The 22,579-nt window shown below is 41.6% G+C and overlaps 1 protein-coding gene across 3 annotated transcripts in view; it reads right to left on the reverse strand.

Moving 5' to 3' along the window:
* LOC137618809 (dentin sialophosphoprotein-like) overlaps positions 1–22,579 on the reverse strand; it is a 75,068-nt gene that overhangs the window by 46,389 nt on the left and 6,100 nt on the right. Inside the window, exons 3-4 of one of the 3 annotated variants that reach the window (XM_068349016.1) lie at positions 16,376–16,578; positions 14,007–14,171 (exon numbers count right to left, since the gene is read on the reverse strand). The gene's annotated coding sequence lies outside the window, so the exon portion shown is untranslated. Of the gene's footprint in view, positions 1–2,489; positions 3,427–14,006; positions 14,172–16,375; positions 16,579–22,579 lie in introns of those variants that run through there. The other 2 variants (XM_068349017.1, XM_068349014.1) reach the window with 2 other exon arrangements.

Genomic DNA, 22,579 nt, shown 5'->3' on the forward strand with positions numbered 1-22,579 from the left:
AGTTCAAGTAAGAGTGGGGGAGTGTCAATATGAAAATAACGTCTCGTATCAGTTCAAGTAAGTGTGGGGGAGTGTCAATGTGAAAATAACGTCCCATGTTAGTTCAAGTAAGAGTGGGGGAGTGTCAATATGAAAAAAAACGTCTCGTATCAGTTCAAGTAAGTGTGGGGGAGTGTCAATGTGAAAATAACGTCCCATGTTAGTTCAAGTAAGAGTGGGGGAGTGTCAATATGAAAATAACGTCTCGTATCAGTTCAAGTAAGTGTGGGGGAGTGTCAATGTGAAAATAACGTCCCATGTTAGTCCAAGTAAGTGTGGGGGAGTGTCAATATGAAAATAACATCCCATGTTAGTTCAAGAAAGAGTGGGGGAGTGTCAATATGAAAATAACGTCTCGTATCAGTTCAAGTAAGTGTGGGGGAGTGTCAATGTGAAAATAACGTCCCATGTTAGTTCAAGTAAAAGTGGGGGAGTGTCAATATGAAAATAACGTCTCGTATCAGTTCAAGTAAGTGTGGGGGAGTGTCAATGTGAAAATAACGTCCCATGTTAGTTCAAGTAAGAGTGGGGGAGTGTCAATATGAAAATAACGTCTCGTATCAGTTCAAGTAAGTGTGGGGGAGTGTCAATATGAAAATAACGTCCCATGTTACTTCAAGTAAGAGTGGGGGAGTGTCAATATGAAAATAACGTCTCGTATCAGTTCAAGTAAGTGTGGGGGAGTGTCAATATGAAAATAACGTCTCGTATCAGTTCAAGTAAGTGTGGGGGAGTGTCAATATGAAAATAACGTCTCGTGTCAGTTTAAGTAAGTGTAGGGGGAGTGTCAATATGAAAATAACGTCTCGTATCAGTTCAAGTAAGTGTGGGGGAGTGTCAATATGAAAATAACGTCTCGTATCAGTTCAAGTAAGTGTGGGGGAGTGTCAATATGAAAATAACGTCCCCTGTTAGTTCAAGTAAGTGTGGGGGAGTGTCAGTAAGAAAATAACATCTCATGTTATTTCAGGTAAGTGTGGGGGAGTGTCAATATGAAAATAACGTCCCCTGTTAGTTCAAGTAAGTGTGGGGGAGTGTCAGTAAGAAAATAACATCTCATGTTATTTCAGGTAAGTGTGGGGGAGTGTCAATATGAAAATAACGTCCCCTGTTAGTTCAAGTAAGTGTGGGGGAGTGTCAGTAAGAAAATAACATCTCATGTTATTTCAGGTAAGTGTGGGGGAGTGTCAATATGAAAATAACGTCCCCTGTTAGTTCAAGTAAGTGTGGGGGAGTGTCAGTAAGAAAATAACATCTCATGTTATTTCAGGTAAGTGTGGGGGAGTGTCAATATGAAAATAACGTCCCCTGTTAGTTCAAGTAAGTGTGGGAGTGTGTCAATATGAAAATAACATCTCATGTTAGTTCAGGTAAGTGTGGGGAGTGTCAATATGAAAATAACATCCATGTTAGTTCAGGTAAGTATGGGTTAGTGTCAATATGAAAATAACGTCTCATGTTAGTTCAGTAAGTATGGGAGTGTCAATATGAAAATAACATCCAATGTTATTCAGGTAAGTATGAGTTAGTGTTAATATGAAAATAACGTCCATGTTAGTTCAATAAGTATGGGAGTGTTAATATGAAAATAACGTCCAATGTTAGTTCAGGTAAGTGTGGGGGAGTATCAATATGAAAATAACGTCCATGTTAGTTCATAAAGAGTGTAGTATGAAAATAACGTCTCATGTTAGTTAGGTAAGTGTGGGGGAGTGTCAATATGAAAATAAAGTATCATGTTAGTTCAGGTTAAGTGTGGGGAAGTGCCCACAAGAAAATATCTGGGGTAATACCAGCTAAGTGTGGGGGTACTGAAAAGAAAACGTCCAATATCAAGTAAAGCGTGACTTCTGTGTTAACCACCAAAGACGCACAGGTAAACATTTACCGTGCTGTTTTCACAGCTCAACGAGAAATTCATCTCTACGGTCTGTGAAGTCGACAGCCGACATACAAGAAAAGAATGCCGCACGATCTAGGCCACAATAGACTAGCCTAATGAGAACCTAACCTAACAAATTGCCTTGAATATAATCAATCCAGTGAAACAAAAATTATAAATCTACGACCGACTATATTCTGGAGTTGATATTGGTTCGTCCCTGGGTCCTAGGGTAAAGACTAACCATGGTCCGCACCCTAGGTTTAGGGTTATTGACGTAGTATAAACTTTAGATGTGAAATCCTCATATTATGATAAAACGGTTTCAATTTACACGAAATTTCAAATAAACCAATAAACCATAGAGGTTTAATTAACCTTAACATAAATTCAAATCTAGCCTAGCCTACAACAGGCCCATACATTAAAATGTATTAATACATGTTGTAGGTCCTTTACATGCATTACAAAATATTAATATAGGATATTTACTTATTATTAGTGTAGGTTTTAGGGTTTAGTTCAATAAACAATATTAAAACAAAAATAAACCAGCGGTTTAACTTACTCTGCCCAGATATAGCGGCGTTGACTCATTATCCATAATGTCATTAAACCAGACGTGTTTTATCCTATAATTCTTAATTAATCAATTATATAATTAATTAATTAACGTATTTACACAAGCCAATCACTGTCAGTTATACACGATATAACAAAAAAGCATTTATTTCACTTTTCACAGATTAAAAAAAATTTCCTCGTTGAAGATTTGACGGGCGATAGACAGATTAGACAGAAATAGAAATAGACAGAAGGAAACGGGAAATAATTATGTAATTATTTTTATATTTTCAAACCTTTTTCGTTAGCGAGTATTCACTTTATATTTCTCTTTTAATGGCTCGTTTTTATTTATCCCGTCTACTTGTACGGCACATGGACACACACATACACATAAGGAGACATAATTCTGTCAATTCTGTCTATCTCTGTCTGTCTGGCAGATAAATATATTAAAAAAAACACACACGGTACAGTTGTCTCCGACTTGTCCTTTCGACTCCCGTCTCCAGACTAACAACCGCTTTTCCTCTGTTTTTCCGTCTATATCTCCTGTTATATCACCGCTCACGCCCCTGTCTATCATCTCCCTCCTTTCGCGGACAGTCGTTTATTATTTTAAAAAAAGAGACGGGTGAAACAGGAGCCGTTTCAAGAAGTAGATTCACCCAACAAGTCGATATAGCTTAAACGTGAAAAACAAAATGGCGGTGGGATCTCTCTCTCGTGGCGCCCGTGGGATAATTATTCGGCGATATATCCCGCCCCTTCAGGTATCAGCCCTTCGCCGCCCTTGTCCTGGGTCGAGGTGATCTCGACGGAGGGGTTGAGGCCGGCCATGGCCAAAGGACGCCCACGGTTAGGTCCTTATAACGTGACAAACTTAGGCACAACGTATTCCGACCGCGGCTGTACATTTGCATACACAAAACTTGAAAGACAAAACAATAATAAATAATAAAAAAATGAAAAGCATTTTATTTGTGGTATTTTTATAAATTTATAAATAGAATGTAATCATCCAAAGATGTTATTTTTACTTAATATTCCTTTTTCGATTAAATATCTGCATTTGCAATAGACCACGATTGCATCTCATTTGACTGGACCTACACAACAAAACAATAATAAATAATTGAGAATGACGTAGCATTTGATTTAAACCATTTTTATTTATATATAAATATAAACTAATCATAAAATGATGTTAATTTTACTCGATATTTCCATTTCGATTAAATATCATCATTTGCAAAACACGACGATTGCATCTCGTTTGACCACACCTAGCAGACGACGCACACAGATGTGAAAATGAATAATATATTTAAAACAGGAATTATCTATTAAAACGCAAACCTATTTAAGTAAAACATCTTTATTGCTAAATAAAGAAACGTGACAGACGTCCTTGGGGAGAGTTACGCACGCTTAAAACGTTAGGAGGAGAGAAACAATAAACAAGTACATGACTGGTGGTACATCCAGGGGACGAAGAGAGGCGATGATGATGAATCTGCAACTGCAGGAGTAGATTCTGCAATGCATTCGTACCAATTTAGATCCAATTTTAGCACACATCAATTAATTTCTGCTATTTCCAATTAATTCCAATCGAAAATCGTATCATACCCATTAAATACCAATTAGAATCATTAAATCAAACGTCAAAATAAACAAAAACAGCGGGGCATCCCTTTACACGGCAAGCGTGTTAGTCCAAGTGGTTAATTAACCCTTTTTAAGGGCCTTAAATTAAAGGATTTAAGGGGTTTGTTTCTAACGGGTTTAACGGAGATCTCAGGGTGATAAGATCCCTTGGGGATTAGACCTGTGATGGTAGATCCCCACCTTTCCCGAGCCCTAGGATTAGTGGGAAGGATCCTCCTCTCTTAACATCGTACCTACCCCCCGTCGTGGGGTTAACGGGCTAAAGCATACCTCTCTCTCTCTCTCTCTCTCTCTCTCTCTCTCTCTCTCTCTCTCTCATAAGAACTCCCAAAGTATGAATACTGAAATTTTCTCTCATAAGAAATCCCGGTGCTACTATAGCGTGAGGTCTACCACACTATAGCGTGAGATCTACCTCCCGTTAGTATTATAGCGTGAGGTCTACTGCTGAATTATACGTCCCTCTTAGATAAAACACATTTCATACATTTGTTTAAGCAATAAACACTTAATTTAAACATATCTTAGAAATGACTTAATTAGATAATTGGATTTCTAATTACATTAAAAACCAGGAATAAAGGTAAAAATAAACTTATCATATATTTCCATACATTTATTCTAGCGATACACTCTTCGTACATCAAACATGTTATCATATATTTCCATACTTCTATTCTAGCGATACAGTCTTCGTGCATCAAACAGGTTATCACATATTTCCATACATTTATTCTAGCGATACACTCTTCATACATCAAACAGGTTATCATATATTTCCATACATTTATTTTAGCGATTCACACTTCGTACATCTTCTAAGAATGACACAAATAGATCTGCTTCTTGAACTGTATCCAAGAGATTGTGCTCTCTTAAAAAGGCGAGTGCTGCTTCTTCTGTGAGAATGACTCTTCTATAAAACTCCTTCAGCAACATTTTTAGTACCCTCAATCGATGATATCTCTTTTAGGCCGAAGGAAAAACTGATTTAGGAGCTGTGGGACGCTGGTCACGAGGTAGACCTCACCCTCAACCTGGGTAGGCGACATATGGCGGTAGACCTCACACTATAGTAGCACCGAAATCCCAAAGTATGAATACTGAAATTCTCTCTCTCTCTCTCTCTCTCTCTCTCTCTCTCTCTCTCTCTCTCTCTCTCTCTCTCTCTCTCTCTCTCTCATGAACAGGTTAAGAAAATATCAACAATTATAAAATCAAGTCAAGAATAAAAATTCAAATTAAAACAAAATTAGAAATACGTGGACCGTTTCTCTCTCTCTCTCTCTCTCTCTCTCTCTCTCTCTCTCTCTCTCTCTCTCTCTCTCTCTCTCTCTCTCTCTCTCTCTCTCTCTCAATTTTGTTCTAAAGATTCTGACAAACAAATTTCATTTTTGTTAACAAATATAGGCTATACTTTCCATTAACAACTAAATTATAAAATAATTTTTAACGTACAAATTTTACTTTTAATATTAATTTGGTTCAATATTCCTTTTAAAAAAATCTCGCTTTTAATTTAATAAAAATAAAAATTAATACATAGTAAAAATTACAGAATTTCATTAAAGAATTATTACTTCTAAATAATTTCCAATTTAAAGAAATTAAAAATCAATTCATTAGATTAACATTCCTATAATCATTGTTTCCTAATAATCTAAAATTATCCCCAAGCCAGGACCAAGGAGGGCCAGGCAATGGCTTATTATTATTATTATTATTATTATTATTATTATTATGAGGAAAGCAGGATGCTATAAGATCTATAAGGGTCCCTACAAGGAAAACAGCCCAGTGAGGAAAGGAAATAATGAAATAAACCTCAAGAGAAGTAATGAACAACTAAAATAAAACATTTTAAGAAAACAATTTTCAAATATAAGCTATAAAAACGTGAAACAAAAAAAAGATAGAATAACGTGCCCGAGTGTACCCTCAAGCAAGAGAACTCTACCATGCAGTGTGTATTGTACATATAAATAACCTCTCTCTCTCTCTCTCTCTCTCTCTCTCTCTCTCTCTCTCTCTCTCTCTCTCTCTCTCTCTCGCTACATGATAATACAAGCATGGAAGCAAATAGAAGGAATTGCTGAAAACATCATGGAGCTTAAAGTATCAGAAAGAGCAAGCCGAGGTAGATTAATAGTGCCAAAAAGCATTCCAGGTAAACTGAGAAAGGCGCACAGGACATTAATCCACAACGCACCAGCATCGATAATGCAGCGACTATTTAATGTGCTGCCAGCTCATCTAAGAAACATATCAGGAGTGAGCGTAGATGCGTTTAAAAAGCAGCTCGATAAATACCTAAGATGCATCCCAGACCATCCAAGACTGGAAGATGCAAAATACACTGGAAGATGTATTAGCAACTCTCTGGTGGATATACGAGGTGCCTCACACTGAGGGACCTGGGGGAACCCAAACAAAAAATAAGGCAATAAGGTAAGGCTCTCTCTCTCTCTCTCTCTCTCTCTCTCTCTCTCTCTCTCTCTCTATTTTGTGCCAAATTCTTATTTCAGCCAAAAATTGAAAAACCAAAATCCCAAGTACTTCCTCAGTCTTTTGCAGGCACCCTGCGACCTTCCCAAACTTGCCCTTTTGTGTGATTTTCATTTTCTCTCATACTACTATGATCCTTTTTCCTCAATTCTTATCTACATTAATTCCTCAGTCTTCCTAACTTCCAACTAATATTCTCGACTTCATCCTCATCTAAACATTCGAAAACTCTCACCAGTTTCTACTGCTTTTTCTCCCTATTCCCAAACAATACTGAATCGTCTGCGAACATAAACACCAAACGAGACGTTCTCCCACCTTCATATCCGTTAAAAAAAATCTTTCTATTTCATTAAAAAATACTTCTAGTTTTCAATGACTTAACTTCTACATCGTACATTTTCTCTCCATCAATCTTAGAAACAAGTTTGAAAGGTGCGGCACTCAAATAGAATCCGATAGATCAGCGGATTGCTCACAGCACATTCAGACGAGGTGAAGCAAATAAAGTATGGGGATTGCAACCTCATCCCTAACTCAACCGCAAGGGAAAAACGAGGATAGGTTAGAGAAAAAGGGAGATGATCTATAGTCCATTTCTTTTAGCGAGGCAGATTTGCACCGACTCGCAACGGTGCCTTTTAGCTCGGAAAAGTTTCCTGATCGCTGATTGGTTAGAATTATCTTGCCCAACCAATCAGCGATCAGGAAACTTTTCCGAGCTAAAGTGGCACCTCTGCGAGTCGGTGCAAATATGCCTCGCTAAAAGAAATTGACTATAGTAAAGTGCTGGACAGACGATGTGAGAGAAGTATGATAAAGAGAGGGTTCTAATATCCCCAGAGCTCTAGATGAAATGCAGTGTACCAACGAAGGTTTTCAAAGGGCTGTTGGTGAGTCAAATCAAGTGAATAATTCTATGATTCAACGAGTGAATAATGAACTGATGAATACTGCACTGGGGACCGAGAGGTGAATCAGGAAGATGGGAAGCCAGATAAAAAAACTACAAAGACATCTGAGTATTGTCTGAAATGTACTATCTAAGATACAATGATGGCTCTTTTCAGAGGGCAAGATGACATCCAGAGAAATATTCACTGTACCTGCTGATACAAGATTTGACTCACGGAATTTAGGCAGCAGGAACAGACACTAGAGACGAGGAAATGGCCCTCTTAGGCAACATGAAGATAGGAAAATTTTTCATCGCTGTTCTTGATTAAGACAGAAGCTGTAGAACGTCTTGTGTCAAGAAGAAAAATACATCATTGGATTTGTTAAACGACGGCAATAAACTCTTACGTAAACTTGGACCTACAGATGAGCGAGGTGATAAAATCAACTTAATCAAAAATTACTTTATGTTTTGGATACATAAAAAGTATATATGAATTCCTGCACATATCTTTAACCCTTTTACCCCCAGGCTCTTTGGAAATTTCCAACCCTTAACCCCCAGGGGGTTATTTTTTCCCCAGCACATTTTGCAGTATATTTTTTTTAAATTGCTCTAACAGCGTTAATTTTTGTCATAGAGAGGTCAGGTTGGTCTCATTCTCTTGGAAAATGCCTGAATTTTTTCAAAAAAATTATCAAAAATATGAAAAAAAAAAAAATTTATAGCATTTTTTTGCAAGGACGTACCGGTACGTCCATGGGGGTAAAGGGATGGGTTTTGTGAAACGTACCAGTACGTCCTTTGGGGGTAAAAAAGTTAAAATGGGATATTGCTTTAGGATATATTTACAACAATGCCAACAAACTAGTTTTATCATAGCATGCGGTAGATACCTTGGAGCAAGTGTGGCACCCCACAACACCAGTAATGGGAGACTAAATCATGTGAGGAGAAGACAAATATCTTATATGGGTTTTGTACTATACAGGGGGTCTATTGTTTGAAGAGATCAATCCTCTGTGAACTATAGTCAATTCTTTTTAGTGAGGCAGATTTGCACCGACTCGCAAGGGTGCCCTGTTAGCTCGGAAAAGTTTCCTGACCGCTGATTGGTTAAACAAGACAATTCTAACCAATCAGCGATCAGGAAACTTTACCGAGCTAAAAGGCCACCCATGCGAGTCGGTGCAAATGCATCTCATTAAAAAAAATTGAGTAAAGTTGAGAAATAATCTTGCGAAAATTTGTGATATATGTGAGGGAAATATCCAGATTTGATGTTTAAAGGTTTAAAGGTCAATCATGAATGGCAGAGGCAAGGGACAGTGACATTGCCATAGCAAGCAGGACAATGCCCTAGAGACTAAACATATATTATATGATCAGCGCCCACGCCTCCTCTCCACCCAAGCTAGGACCAGGGAGGGCCAGGCAGTGGCTGCTGATGACTCAGCAGATAGACCTATAGGCTCCCCCAAACCCCCCATCCTTAGCTCACAAGGATGGTAAGGTTGCAGACACTAATGACACTAACGAGTTTGAGTGGGACTCGAACCACTGACTGGCGATCACCAGACAGAGACGTTACCAATCAGGCCACAGCAACCCAGTATCTGGACTTCTGATAAGTGTCTTCGGTTTGAGGACTTTTCACGGGTCTCAAAAAATTGGCTGCTATGGATTCGAATGTATTTATGAATTTGGGTCTTATGGAGTCCTTAACCCTTTTACCCCCAAAGGATGTACTGGTATGTTTCACAAAACCCATCCCTTTACCCCCATGGACGTACCAGTACGTCCTTGCAAAAAAATGCTTAAATTTTTTTTTTTTTTTCATATTTTTGATAATTTTTTGAGAAACTTCAGGCATTTTCCAAGAGAATGAGACCAACCTGACCTCTCTATGACAAAAATTAAGGCTGTTAGAGCAATTTAAAAAAAAATATACTGCAAAATGTGCTGGGAAAAAAATAACCCCCTGGTGGTTAAGGGTTGGAAATTTCCAAAGAGCCTGGGGGTAAAAGGGTTAATGAGAAAAATGTTTCTGATTATAATCTTGCTTTGTAATTTTTTTATAGTCTTGTAAAGGAAGAAATTCTAATAAATACTTTTAAGTTTACGTCTGATGCCATGGACCTGTTTATTATCATTACTAGCTAAGCAACAACCCTTGTTGCAAAAGAAGGATGCTACAAGCCCAAGGGCTCCAATAGGGAAAATAGCCCAGGGAGGAGAGGAAATAAGGAAACAGACGGAATTGTTCCAATTTCCACCTGTCATCCACGATCAAATCCTTCGCGACTCGAGTGTTCTGACTGCACTACTTAATGATCTCTGTACAATAAAAGTGAGTTGTCATATATACACAATACTCCTGATTGTTTTAGAATTCTCTGGCATCCTTACATCGGAGGTCATCGACGCCGATATTGTTTGTTATAACAATGAAACAAAACAAAAAGGGGACCTCTACTCTCTACGTGCCTCCCAGCCCCAACGTTATCCCTGCGTGTCGTAAGAGGCGACTAAAAGGGACGGAACAAGGGGGCTGGGAACCCCCTCGCCTGTATATAATCCTGCGAGACGTCAATAAAGAATAAAAGAGTACTCAATTTAAAACCATAAAAGCAAAGATGTCCTTAGAGAATTTAAATAGATTTCAGAAGGCCTGCTTCAGAAATAAATCTAAAACTACCGCTGGCATAGTACAGCACATCCTGTCCGAGAAACTTGGCAAGGACGAACCTGTCATCCTCACCTCGAGCCTCAAACAGATATCATATACATTATCTATTACTTAATTCTAATAGCCAGGCCTTTTCCATCATGAGGCTCAATACTACACAGTATTCTAGAAGTTTTATTCCAGCTGTTACCAAGTTGTGGAATGATCTTCCTAATCGGGTAGTTGAATCGGTAGAACTTCAAAAGTTCAAAGTTGGAGCAAATGTTTTTATGTTGACCAAGCTGACATGAGTCTTTTTATAGTTTATATATGCCATATCTGTTTTTGACGTTAATAGTTTATATAGGACATATCTGTTTTGACGCTGTTACTTTTTTTTGAATGATATATTGTTAATTTAATCTCATCATTTATTTATTTCCTTATTTCCTTTCCTCACTGAGCTATTTTTCCCTGTTGGAGCCCTTGGGCTTATAGCATCTTACTATTCCAACTAGGGTTATAGCTTGGCTAGTAATAATAATAATATAAGAGGGGCATTTGGTCAACAAATGCCTCACTATCAAGGGTATCAAACAGTCGTCACACTATGGCTGATGTTGGCCACTTAACTGAAACTTGGTTGTCAACCGAATGTGATCAATGCAAAGAGGACAAAGAATAGTCTCCAAATTTTGAGGCATTACGTTATACCTCCAAGAGGATATAACACTCGTTATTTCTCTTATTTTATTACCAACTGACCCATCCCAATGCTGTTGCCAATTATTATAAATAAAATGTAATGAGAGAATGGAAAATGGCTGTCTGCTAAAGAAGGCGATGAATGCAAGAGTTGATGGGAGAAGTACAAGAGGAAGGCCAAGGTTTGGGTGGATGGATGGAGTGAAGGAAGCTCTGGGTGATAGGAGGATAGATGTGAGAGAGGCAAGAGAGCGTGCTAGAAATAGGAATGAATGGCGAGCGATTGTGACGCAGTTCTGGTAGGCCCTGCTGCTTTCTCCGGTGCCTTGGATGACCGCGGAGGTAGCAGCAGTAGGGGATTCAGCATTATGAAGCTTCATCTGTGGTGGATAACGGGGTAGGGTGGACTGTGGCACCCTAGCAGTACCAGCTGAACTCGGTTGAGTCCCTTGTTAGGCTGGGAGGAACATAGAGAGTAGAGGTCCCCTTTTTGTTTTGTTTCATTTGTTGATGTCGGCTACCCCCCAAAATTGGGGGAAGTGCCTTGGTATATGTATGTATGTAAAATGTAATGATAACATTACAGGTAGGAAACTCCATCTTCCGACTTTGTACCATCTTCTCAGTAGCCGATAGATTGAAAGCAAACTATTGTACAAAGGTAAACTGGTACAAATTACGGGACGGCAAGTGACGTCCTCATTCTTACTAAATGCGAAGGTCTGATATACCAATACCTTTGACCTTCTGGTTGATGCCTGCCGTGATAAGATCGCCGTTAAGCTTGTGACTTGCAAACGTTTTTAAAGGTAAGCAATGACGTCACCCTGCTCACGTTGACGTTTAGTAGCGTGACCGACAGAGGAATAAAGAAAGAAAGTAAAAATTGCATTAGAAAGCTAAATAAATTCATGCGTACCCTATTTTTGTATTGCAACATACAGTACTGTGTAAACAGTTAAGGAAAGTATAGTTTCTTGACGCATCATTTTAGAGGAAATGACAGAGCCAACAATTCAAAAGCAGAGAACATTTTGTACATAGTACAGAGTATTCTTTGAGGCAAACAATACAGGAGGTACAGTACTGAAGTATCAATATTATTACTTGCTAAGCTACAACCCTAGTTGGAAAAGCAGGATGCTTTAAGTCCAAGGGCTCCAATAAGGAGAACAGACCAGTTAGTAAAGGAAATAAGGAAACATAGAGTAAGTGTACCAGAGATTACCCTCAAGCAAGAGAATTCTAAACCCAGGACAGTGGAAGACCATGGTACAGAGGTTATGACAATACTTAAGACTAGAGAAGAATGGTTTGATTTTGGATTGTCCTTCTGGCAGAGGTGTTTACCATAGCTAGAGAGTCTTTCCTACCCTCACCCTTAAGAGGAAAGTAGCCACTGAACAATTGCAGTGCAATACTTAACCCCCTCAGTGAAGAAGAAAAGAAATAAGCTAAAGTGAGATGGCCATGCTGTCAAGAGGAGAGATGCAGTAGAAAAAGAAGACCTAAGCAGATTTAGAATGCAATAAAATCGAGTGCTGGAGGACATGGACAAAACTGAGAGCCAGCCGGAAAGGCGGATAATGGCGCAGTTGAAAAGGGGACGGAGTGACTGGGTATCACTATCATATATTATTGCATTATATTCTAATAACATCATACTTCGGTTGCAATAATAGTGAAGATGGCAACGATATTTACCGATAAAAACTGGCTCGTATTTAACTGATAAAACACGTTGGAACCTGAGGTGGTACCTGATCTCACTACTCAGTCAATGGCTTACATAAAGACTTCTGATGGGCATTCTTAAACATTCCAGTTCATTCTAAAGCTCCATAAGACATTGGCTCACTATAATTATTAAAAATATATAGAAATCACCAAATACTAAATTATAATAAACCCTAATTCTTAAATGTAAACTAAGCCATCTTATTCATAAACAGCACATCTAAACCTCCACAACGGTCGACATAGGGACAACAAATTAATTACCTAATAGACTTATACATTAAAAATTAAGCCTACGGTATTTCTTTTCCTTTTTAAACATCATTAACTAATATTTTTACATGTATCACTACCAAATATATAAATTAGTTGAATGATATAGGTAAGTCATATCTTTACTATAATTCATCACACTCGAATGACAGGTGAAAATTAGCCAGATATATAGCTAAGGATACTTCTCTATGGTGAAATGGTTTTGATATACGCAAATTGCTTGGGACAGGCATAAAGTTTCTTATTATATGTCAAATTGATTTTCTTTATCTTGCTCCGAAGTATATCATTATAAAGTTAGTTTTACAGTCTGCGGAATATTGACTCATTGTTACCAAGGCAGGAGTGAAGTTGGTTTGGAAGCAAACTCGGGCTTGGGACTTAGTCTTAAGGTGCGTCCACACTAGCGAAAAAACATGTCGACAACACTGTGCACAACTTTGTAGGTAACAAGTTGTTAGACTGTTGATGAAACAATGTTGTCGAGATGTTGGTAGAGATTTATTGGTGATATGTTGGCAACCCTGGTGTGGACGAGTCAATGTGGTTGGAGATACCCGGACAGACACACAAGTCTGTAGAATGAGGTGTGGACGACTTCACCAAGTTGACGCGTGTTGCCAATATGTTGCCAGACATTGTAGCAGACAAAGTTTCATACATTGTGGTCGATATGTGTACCGATGTTGACTGTAAGGTTTCCAACTTTGTTGTTATGTCGGTAGACACGATGTTGCCAGTGTAGACGCACCTTTAGGGCAAGCGAAGGATACAGCGACCTAAGGAGGGGTCACTACGTGTGCTCCCTTGTCCCAGTAGGTAAGGATACAGCTCCTTGGTTAGGTTAGGTGGGGAACCTTAGGCTAGATAGTGTTCTTGTGTTTTTTTTCACATTTGAATTACTAACCCGGTCTGTCCAAATCAACTAAAAGGGCTCCAAATATTTATAAAAAAACTACAGGTTACTTACTTATAAGTAGCAAGTAATAAGTCACATCCGTAATAAAAAATGTACATCAAATTATAAGTCATAAACAAAACAGAATTAAATCTATACTCACTAGGATCTAAAGGATTCGTGAGATGCCCGATCTTTCAAACACGCTCGGTTTTGCAGGCAGAACTTCGCCGACCAGCCAACCAGTGGCTTTGAGGTGCGCCCGAAACCGGGCGAGCATTTCAGAAAAGACTCCGTTCTACTTGCAAATCTGGTGTCCCAGAGAATCCTGAAAGGAGGAGAACTCTTTAGTTTCTCAAATGAATGAAAATGTCATGCGTTAACCTTTTTTTTCTGACTTGAATACCAAAATACGTGTAGCATACATTCTTTAAATATTACAGTACTGTAGTAATATATTTATTAATAGAACATGCTGGTTCCCTGTAAACATTTGGAAATTTCTAGCTGACAATGTCATGACCATTCATGATGTTGTCTTGCTTTACAGCCATAGGTAGGTAGTAGGTTGGCCAAGGCACCACCCATATGTTGAAATACTACCGCTAGAGAGTTATGGGGTCTTTTGACTGGCCAGACAGTACTACATTGGATCCTTCTCTCTGGTTACGGTTCATTTTCCCTTTGCCTACACACACACTGAATAGTCTGGCCTATTCTTTACATATTCTCCTCTGTCCTCATACACCTGACAACACAGATTACCAAATAATTCTCCTTCACTCAAGGGGTTACTGCACTGATTGTTCAGTGGCCACTTTCCTCTTGGTAAGGGTAAAAGAGACTCTTCAGCTATGGTAAGTAGCTCTTCTAGGAGGACACTCCAAAATCAAACCATTGTTCTCTAGTCTTGGGTAGTGCCATAACCTCTGTACCATGCTCTTCCACTGCCTTGGTTTAGAGTTCTCTTGCTTGAGGGTACACTCGAGCACACTATTCTATCTTATTTCTCTTCCTCTTGTTTTGTTAAAGGCATCCTGCTTTCCCAACCTGGGTTGTAGCTTAGCAAGTAATAATAATAATAATAATAATAATAATATCACAAATTATTAGTAATTTTTATTTTTCCTAACATACTTACCGAGAAACGCTTTCTTAGGAGTTACCTGGAACCTCCTCTCAAACGACCAGAGTTTTGTGTAGTTTACCCTACTCCCATTTTCTATAATGATAGGCCTAGCGCAGGAGAAATTAAAGTACCTTTAAAACAAAAATTTCAACACAAGACAATTAAAGGAATGTTTGAACAAGTTGGGGATTAACAGCAGAGAGTCATAATGTAAGAATACTATCACCGAAGATCCTGCGTGCCGTAGAAAGAAACTAAATGGACACTGCCTTGTAGTCCTGCTCTTTCACTACCACCAAAGATCCTGCGTGTCGTAGAAAAAACTAAATGGATGCTGCCTTGTAGTCTTGCTCTTTCGCAAAAGGCTAGAAGACCCACTGCTGATAACAGTGGAAGCCGCTGACCTGCACTTGAACTATTTAGTCAAAGGTTAGGCTCCCCCCACCCAAAGGCATGTGATCGTAAAAACCGTCTGCCAGATTATAAACCTAAAGAAAAACTTTAGACTTTAAATCATCTCCAGAATGGACCACATCAGAGGTACTGACAGTACCAACACCCTGTAGAGAAGACTAATATTTACTAAGGATGCTATCAACTACAGAATTACCCAATATGAAAATAATCAGATTTCTTTTGCAATTTGTTAAATTTCAATTACTGTTTTTGTTAAGCTACATTTGTTATTTAGAAATATATTTTCCAGTTTTCTTGAAGGGAAACAACTATAAATTCTAAAGTAAGTTGGACTGGATATTATATGAAATTACTGACAAATAAAAGAAAATCTCGCATAACAAGACAGTAAGTCCCCTATCCAAGAGATTTTCAGGATCAGAACTTGTACATGAAACAAACAAAGGAAGAACTTATATTTGAAGAGGTACTGTGATGTCTCCAAGGACTTTCCTATTAAGGGCTAGAGCAGGGAATCCAATACGAGTTGATTACCAAAGAAATATTATTCCCTTCACTAGGGACAGCGTATCAACGTACAAAGAACGTACTCATTTGAACCTGCCCCAGCACCTCCGAAGCTGAACGCCGTCTGCTACGTGCAACATCACGTGTGTCGTTTAAGGAAATACAAATGCAAATTAACCTGTTTCAAAAAGCACTTTATTTTAGAGAACTGTAGGATAGCTCACTGATGTAAGGAAAACCAGCTGACTGTAAAGAATGGAGAGTACGAACTTAGGTGTTATAAGTTCAATGTCTTAGTTGATTATGTTGGACTTAGAAGAACTCTTAGGACATATCTTCTCCTTACAACACAAACCCTAAGGGTGAAAAACACAAAAGAGTATTGCAAAGAGAAGACAAAATTCTTAGTTTTTTTTAAAAATCAACCATAACAAACTTACCAGATAAAAATACGGAAAATAAGAATAAAAAACGGCTACCTTTTTAACCACACGACATAGATCAAGTTCGCTCTTCGAAGACGTAACATCTTCCTCAAACTTCTTGTTGGACGAAGCTGGCAGAGAATGGAGCCCCGGAACTTGTTCGAGCGTTGGAGACAAGGTCGCGTCCCCTTCCTTCGGGAAAACATCTGTGAATTTCCGTAGCCGACGAAACTGACTAGATTCCTGCCAGAACACTTCTGGAAAAATGTTATTTTTATTAGTAAAATAAATTTTTGAATATACTTACCCGATAATCATGTAGCTGTCAACTCCGTTGCCCGACAGAATTCTACGGGAGGGATACGCCAGCTATCACAATACTAGAAGGGGGTGTACTCACCAGCGCCACCTGTGGCCAGGTACTACAGTACTTCTTGTTGACACCTCCTCAATTTTTCCTCGGTCCACTGGTTCTCTATGGGGAGGAAGGGAGGGTCAATTAAATCATGATTATCGGGTAAGTATATTCAAAATTTTATTTTACTAATAAAAATAACATTTTTCAATATTAAACTTACCCGATAATCATGTAGCTGATTCACACCCAGGGGGGTGGGTGAAAACCAGTGTACAAGATTAAAGGATAGCTAAGTATCCCGTATTTCATATAATCAGTTATCTCAAAATAACAATGAAATAATAAGTACCTGGTAAGGAAGTCGACTTGAACCGTTACTCTGCCTTTTTTAAGTTCGTCTTCCTTACTGAGCGCAGCGTTCCTCTTAGGAGGCTGAATCAACTCTAAGGTGCTAAAGTATATAGGGCTGCAACCCCTACTAAAGGACCTCTACACAACCTCTAACCCAGGCGCTTCTCAAGAATGAATTGACCACCCGCCAAATCAAAAGGATGCGGAAGACTTCTTAGCCTACCGTAACAACCATAAAAACAACAATAAAAGCATTCAAGAGAAAGGTTAAAAAAGGTTATGGGATTAAGGGAATGTAGTGGCTGAGCCCTCACCTACTACTGCACTCGCTGCTACGAATGGTCCCAGGGTGTAGCAGTTCTCGTAAAGAGACTGGACATCTTTAAGATAAAATTATGCAAACACTGACTTGCTCCTCCAATAGGTTGCATCCATTATGCTCTGCAGAGAACGGTTTTTATTAAAGGCCATCGAAGTAGCTACGGCTCTCACTTCGTGGGTCCTTACCTTCAACAAAGCAAGGTCTTCCTCCTTCAAGTGAGAATGGGCTTCTCTAATCAGAAGCCTTATATAATACGAAACCCCGTTTTTGGACATGGGCCTCGAAGGTTTCTTGATTGCACACCATAAGGCTTCTGACTGTCCTCGAATAGGTTTTGACCTATTAAGATAATATTTCAGAGCTCTGACAGGGCAAAGAACTCTTTCTAGCTCGTTACCTACCATGTTGGAGAGGCTAGGAATTTCAAACGATCTAGGCCAAGGACGTGAAGGAAGTTCATTCTTAGCTAAGAATCCGAGCTGTAAAGAACATGTTGCAGATTCGGATGTGAACCCAATGTTCTTGCTGAAGGCATGAACCTCACTGACTCTTTTAGCTGTTGCAAGGCAGACGAGAAAAAGAGTCTTGAGGGTAAGGTCCTTGAAGGAAGCTGACTGGAGAGGTTCGAACCTGGGTGACATAAGGAACCTTAAGACTACGTCTAGATTCCAGCCTGGAGTGGGTAGACGACGTTCTTTAGAAGTCTCAAAAGACTTAAGGATGTCTTGAAGGTCCTTGTTGGAAGAAAGGTCCAAACCTCTGTGGCGGAGAACTGAAGCCAACATACTCCTGTACCCTTTAATCGTAGGAGCTGAAAGGGATCTCTCATTCCTAAGATGTAATAGGAAGTCAGCTATTTGGGTTACAGAGGTATTGGTAGAGGAAACTGCATTGGCTCTACACCAGCTCCGGAAGACTTCCCACTTGGATTGGTAGACTCTACGAGTGGATACCCTCCTTGCTCTGGCAATCGCACTGGCTGCCTCCTTCGAAAAGCCTCTAGCTCTAGCGAATCTTTCGACAGTCTGAAGGCAGTCAGCCGAAGAGCGTGGAGGTTTGGGTGCAACCTGTCTACGTGAGGTTGACGTAGAAGGTCCACTCTTAGAGGGAGAGTCCTGGGGACGTCGACCAGCCATTGTAGTACCTCTGTGAACCATTCTCTTGCAGGCCAAAGGGGAGCAACCAGCGTCAGCCGTGTCCCTTCGTGCGAGATGAACTTCTGAAGGACTTTGTTTATGATCTTGAACGGTGGGAATGCGTAAAGGTCGAGATGGGACCAGTTCAGCAGAAAAGCATCCACATGAACTGCTGCTGGGTCTGGAACTGGGGAACAGTACAAAGGAAGTCTCTTGGTCATGGAGGTGGCAAAAAGATCTATTGTCGGCTGACCCCACAAGGTCCAAAGTCTGTTGCACACGCTCTTGTGGAGGGTCCATTCCGTGGGGATGACCTGATCCCTTCTGCTTAGGCGATCTGCTGAGACGTTCATGTTGCCCTGAATGAACCTCGTAACTAGGGTGAGGTTTAGACTTCTTGACCAAATGAGGAGGTCCCTTGCTATCTCGTATAGGCTCCTCGAATGGGTCCCTCCTTGCTTGGAGATGTAAGCCAAGGCTGTGGTGTTGTCGGAGTTCACCTCCACCACCTTGCCTAGCAGGAGGGACTTGAAGTTCAATAGGGCTAAATGAACTGCTAGTAGCTCCTTGCAGTTGATGTGGAGCGTTTCCTGTTCCTCGTTCCACGTTCCCGAGCACTCCTGTCCGTTCAAGGTCGCGCCCCAGCCCGAGTCCGATGCATCCGAGAAGAGATGAAGATTGGGGGTCTGAATCGCCAACGATAGGCCCTCCCTGAGAAGGAGATTGGTCTTCCACCACAAGAGAGTGGTCTTCATCTCTTTGGTGACCGGGATAGAGACTGCTTCGAGCGTCAAACCCTTGTCCCAATGAGCTGCTAGATGGAATTGGAGAGGGCGGAGGTGGAGTCTCCCTAGCTCGACGAACAGGGCCAACGATGAAAGGGTCCCTGTGAGACTCATCCACTGTCTCACCGAGCAACTGCTCCTCTTCAGCATGCTCAGGATGCAATCTAGGGCTTGGCTTATCCTTGGGGCCGATGGAAAAGCCCGAAAATCCTGACTCCGAATCTCCATTCCCAGGTACACAATGGATTGGGAGGGAATGAGCTGGGACTTTTCTAAATTGACTAACAGACCCAGTTCTTTGATCAAGTCCAAAGTCCAGTTGAGACTCTCCAGACAGCGACGACTCGTGGAGGCTCTCAACAGCCAGTCGTCTAAATAAAGGGAGGCTCTGATGTCCGATAAGTGGAGGAATTTTGCTATATTCCTCATCAGATGCGTAAACACCATAGGAGCTGTGCTTAGGCCAAAACACAGGGCTTGGAATTGGTAGACAACCTTTCCAAAAACGAATCTCAGGAAAGGTTGGGAGTCTGGATGAATAGGAACGTGAAAGTAAGCATCTTTCAGATCCAACGAGACCATCCAGTCCTCCTGCCTGACCGCTGCTAGGACCGACTTCGTCGTCTCCATAGTGAACGTCTGCTTGGTGACATAAGCATTGAGCGCGCTGACGTCCAGCACCGGTCTCCAACCTCCTGTCTTCTTGGCCACCAGAAAGAGACGGTTGTAGAAGCCCGGGGATTGATGGTCCCGGACTATAACCACTGCCTTCTTCTGTAACAGGAGCGACACCTCCTGGTGCAACGCTAGCCTCTTGTCCTTTTCCTTGTAGTTGGGAGAGAGGTTGATGGGAGATGTGGTCAGAGGGGGTTTGCGGCAGAATGGTATCCTGTAACCCTCCCTCAGCCAACTGACAGACTGGGCGTCTGCACCTCTCTTTTCCCAGGCTTGCCAGAAGATCTTGAGTCTGGCTCCTACTGCTGTCTGGAGAGGAGGAGAGTCAGTTTTTGCCTTTAGAAGCCTTGGAACCTTTCCTAGACTTGCTCCTGGAAGAGTCTGGACGGGAGCTTCCTCGGCTGGGGGCTCTACCACGAAAGGGCGGAATAAACCTCGTAGCAGGAGTATCAGCCACTGGGGTGCGATAAGTCCTGGGGACTGAGGGAGCAACCTTAGTCTTACGAGCTGATGAGGCCACAAGATCATGGGTGTCCTTTTGAATCAGGGCCGCAGACAAGTCCTTAACAAGCTCTTCGGGAAACAGGAACTTAGAGAGCGGAGCGAAAAGGAGTTGAGACCTTTGACAAGGTGTGATGCTGGAGGAAAGGAAGGTACAAAGCTGCTCCCTTTTCTTAAGCACTCCTGACACAAACATTGAAGCAAGCTCGCCAGATCCATCCCTAATAGCTTTATCCATGCAAGACATTAAGAGCATGGCTGAGTCCTTGTCCGCAGGGGAGGTCTTCTTGCTAAGGGCCCCCAGGCACCAGTCAAGGAAATTGAACATCTCAAAGGCTCGAAATACACCCTTTAGGAAGTGAAAAATGATCGGAGAAGGTCCAGCAAACCTTAGAGCGCCTCATTGCTGTTCTACGAGGAGAGTCTACCAAACTTGAGAAGTCAGCCTGGGCAGAGGCAGGTACTCCCAAGCCTGGTTCCTCTCCTGTGGCATACCAAACGCCCGCTTTAGAAGTGAGCTTAGTCGGAGGAAACATAAAGGAAGTCTTTCCTAGTTGCTGCTTAGACTGCAACCACTCCCCTAAAATTCTTAAAGCTCTCTTAGAGGACCTTGCAAAGACGAGCTTAGTATAAGTTGACTTGGCTGGTTGCATGCCCAGCGAAAACTCAGATGGCGGAGAGCGGGGGGTAGCAGAGACAAAATGGTCTGGGTATACCTCTCTGAAAAGAGCCAGGACCTTACGAAAGTCAATAGGAGGCGGAGAAGACTTGGATTCATCCACGTCTGATGAGGGATCCAGGTGTGCAGCCTCCTCATCAGAAACCTCATCACCAGAGTGTAGCGAAGTGAGAGGTAAGGTATGCTGAACAGCAGAATCTGCACGAGCGGGAGCAAAAACGCTTGTGGTTTCATCCTCAAGTCTCTGTTGCTGAGGCAAAACCTGAGGTTCAGGCTGCAAAGGCTGGTCAAAAGGAGTAGCAGAAGGTAGGCGCATGGGTTGAGGAGGCTGACTCCTGGCATGAGTGTCTTGACTCAAGAGTTGCGCTTGCTGTAAGGTGAGCGGATGCGCAGTAGCAGGTTCCTGAGGAACGAGTTGAGGTTCCTGAGGTGTGAGCTGCGAGAGTTGAGGTAGTGGCTGCGCAGAACGCAGTACTTGTCTCGCGAGTTGAGGTTCCTGAGGCGCAAGGCTAAGGTGTTGAGGCTCTCGCCTTGAGGAGGGTTGAGGTCGCTGCAGCGAGAGCTGAGGTGTCTGCCTCATGGATGGGAGAGGTTGTTGTACCTCAAGAGAGTGTTGCCTCACTGGTGGAACCGCAAGTGGAAGCGGAGGAAGTAAGGTATAAGCTTCCTGTTCCCATTGCTGAGGTTGCCTTAAGGAAGGCGGAGGTAGCTGCACACCGCTGGAAACTGGCAACTCAGTACGTGGTAAGGTATCCTGAGGAGCCTCAACATCGTACGCCTGGCAGACAGGACTGCGGTTAGGCGGAGCGATCGCAGGAGGAGGTGTAACCTTCTCAGCCTGACACTCACGCATCAAGACCGCAAGTTGTGACTGCATGGACTGCAGTAGAGTCAACTTGGGGTCGGCAGACACTAAGGTCTGCTGAGGCAAAGCCTTAACAGAAGAGATCTGTTGCGGCAGCACCTTACTCCTCTTAGGAGGAGTGCATTCAACTGATGACTGCGGCGAGTCAGAGCTGATCCAATGACTGCAGCCAGGTTGTAGAGCTCTTGAGGTCTGGACTCTGCGTTTGAGAGGTCTTGAGACCTGAGTCCAACGTTTCCTCCCTGACAATTCTTCAGCAGACGAGTAAAAGACGGGCTCAATCGTCTGCGGGTGGGAGTGACGGTCTCTGGAAGACACGCCCGCAACCACCGAGGATACTTCTGTGCGCCGATCAAGGCCTGCCGAAACCTTTTGCCCTTCGACATTGCTTCTCCCCTGGGCTTGGGAGCTTGCAAGAGGTCCCGGACTGGGAGGACGACTGGCACGCACAGAAGTACCCTCACGCACCACACTGACACTGACACTAGCACTTGGCACTGCACTGACACTAGCACTTGTCGCAGCACTGGCACTATTACCACCCACTGCACTCTTGACCTTAAGTTCCTTGACTTCGGCCATAAGA

The sequence above is a fragment of the Palaemon carinicauda genome, chromosome 25, assembly GCF_036898095.1.
Source record: "Palaemon carinicauda isolate YSFRI2023 chromosome 25, ASM3689809v2, whole genome shotgun sequence".
NCBI classification, from domain to species: Eukaryota; Metazoa; Arthropoda; class Malacostraca; order Decapoda; family Palaemonidae; genus Palaemon; species Palaemon carinicauda.